Source organism: Babylonia areolata, chromosome 18, assembly GCF_041734735.1.
Source record: "Babylonia areolata isolate BAREFJ2019XMU chromosome 18, ASM4173473v1, whole genome shotgun sequence".
Classification (NCBI taxonomy): domain Eukaryota; kingdom Metazoa; phylum Mollusca; class Gastropoda; order Neogastropoda; family Buccinidae; genus Babylonia; species Babylonia areolata.
This window is the reverse complement of record NC_134893.1, coordinates 46,279,474-46,281,973: the sequence shown is the minus strand read 5'-3', so window position 1 is coordinate 46,281,973 and position 2,500 is coordinate 46,279,474. Positions and strand designations below refer to the sequence as shown.

The following is a 2,500-nucleotide window of genomic DNA, read 5'->3' as shown; positions in this document are numbered from 1 at the left end:
TTTTCTGACAGAAACGTATCGGTTGAGTTGAGTGTTTATTTGGGGAGCCTAGGGTGAAGGGGGGGTCTTACTTGTTAAATCATTTGTCCGTTGTGGTACGTATAGGGCATGAAAAAAATGTTCGTTCGTGTAGACGTCCTTCACAGCCATATCTCTCTCACTCACTCACTCTCTCTCTCTCTCTCTCTCTCTCTCTCTCTCTCTCTCTCTCTCTCTCTGGCCGTTTCTGTCCCTGTCTCTGTCTCTGTCCGTCTCTGTCCCTCTCTCTGTCTCTGTCCCTCTCTCTGTCTCTGTCCGTCTGTGTCCCTCTCTGTCTCTGTCCGTCTCTGTCCTCTCTCTGTCTCTGTCCCTCTCTCTGTCTCTGTCCGTCTCTGTCCCTCTCTCTGTCTCTGTCTCTGTCTCTCTGTGTCCCTCTCTCTCTCTGTCCCTCTCTCTCTCTCTGTCCCCCCCTCTCTCTCTCTGTCTGTCTCTCTCTCTCTCTCTTTGTTTCCAATTTATGTGTACCCCCTTCAAATGGGGCCATGGCCTTTCTTGAATAAAATGAAATTCTCTCTCTCTCTCTCTCTCTCTCTCTCTCTCTCTCGGACTTATATATTTGGACTGTGAATATAATTCCAATTTCCTCTCTCTCTCTCTCTCTCTCTCTCTCTCTCTCTCTCTCTCTCTCTCTCTCTCTCTCTCTCTCTCTCTGTCAACACGCCCGCCCGCTCTCTCTCCACCCGAACACCCCCGAGTTGTTTACAGATGATGATGGTCATCAGCACAGCCACGGAGAAGCGAATACAAATGTAAGAATCTTCAGCACATACATTTGCTTTGCTGGCAAGCCTTTACCCCTGAGATACCGTGGATATATACTTTTCTTTCTTTCTTTCGTTTTTTTTCCATGGAGCTGTTTATTGCGATGTTTTCGTGTTTTCGACCCATTTTTACGAGCCAAGATTTTCGTAATGGCCCCCACCTGCTTCTCATTTATATTTCCACAGCAGGATAGCCTTAACCCTTTTCCTGGTATTATTTATTTTTTATGTGTTTTCAGCTTGTGATGTTATCGGACTTGGGTTGGTGGTACCTGTTTGGAGAAGATGATGGACTTGCAGACAGATTGATAAGAGGGGAGGGAATTTGGGGTGGGGCTTTAAACTGGACAAGAAGACAAGATGAATCGAATTACCCCCCTTCTCTCTCTCTCTCCCTCCCTCTCTCTCTCTCTCTCTTACTTTCTCCCTCTCTCCATTCCTCCCCCCTCTCTCTCCCTCTCTCTCTCTCTTACTGTCTCCCTCTCTCCATTCCTCCCCCCCCCCTCTCTCTCTCTCTCTTACTTTCTCCCTCTCTCCATTCCTCCCCCCCTCTCTCTCTCTCTCTCTCTTACTTTCTCCCTCTCTCCATTCCTCCCCCCCTCTCTCTCTCTCTTACTTTCTCCCTCTCTCCATTCCTCCCTCTCCCACCTTTCCTCTTCCTCTCTCTTTCTTCCCGTTTTTCTTTCTCTGTATGGAATAGTTACTCTTCTTTTCATTTCTGACACAAAAGAACAGAGATACTAAAATATATTAATTGTGTTCATACGTACTATAGTGTACGTGCATGTGTACCTGAGCCATTGAGAGAGAGTTCAGTTATTTCCATGTGACATTTTTTTTTTTTTTGACTGACGAAATTTGAGATATAGATCCAAAATAGCATACAATCATTTTGAATAGAAGTAATTCATCTGAATTGCCCCCTCTTTTTTTTTTTTTTTTTTTTTTTTTTTTTACAAATATCCCACATTAGTTTTCTCAGTTCTCGCGAGCGAAGAGCATCCATTGGTTGGGACTCGTTTCCTGGAAGAGGAAGTTCAAGACACGTTAGTTACAATTATCGTTGTGCATCGCCACATAACTTGGTTCAAGCTCACCACATGAAAAAAAAAAAAGAAAAAAAGTTTAATGCTGGTTTGTTCCTTTTCCCTCACAAAGTCGTCCCCCAGTCTTTTACCTTGAAACCTGAATGACTTACGAATCTATAAGATCAAGGGCACAAAAAAAACTGACAGGTCACCATGACCTTAGAGAGGTGGGTGGGGAGGGGGGTGAGGGCGTCAAAGTTTTTCCTCATTTCTTTGAAATCTGACAGCAAGCCTTGTTGTTTTTTTGTTGTTTTTATTGTTGTTGTTGGTTTTTTGTTGTCGTTGTGCTTTTGTGTTGTTGTTGTTTGTTTTTTGTTTGTTTGTTTTTTGTTTTTTTTTTGTTTTGTTGTTGTTGTTGTTGTTGCTGTTGTTTTTGTTTTTTGTTGGGTTTTTTTTTGTTTGTTTGTTGTTGTTTTTTTTTTGGGGGGGGCGGTTGGGGGGGGAAGGGCAGGGCGTGTATTGAATATCAGTAACTTCTTTCAGCTGTGACATTTCCATAGGAACCTGGAGGATGGCCAAGGTCTCTCTCTCTCTCTCTCTCTCTCTCTCTCTCTCTCTCCCTCTTCTCCTGTCTCAGGAGGTCAGTTGTATCCTGTTCATGTTTGTTTACAT

General features: G+C 43.8%; 1 protein-coding gene across 2 annotated transcripts in view; it reads left to right on the top strand.

The window, feature by feature from the left end:
• The window catches only part of LOC143292840 (uncharacterized), a 104,642-nt gene that overhangs the window by 1,562 nt on the left and 100,580 nt on the right, over nt 1-2,500 (top strand). The gene's annotated exons all lie outside the window — the stretch shown is intronic.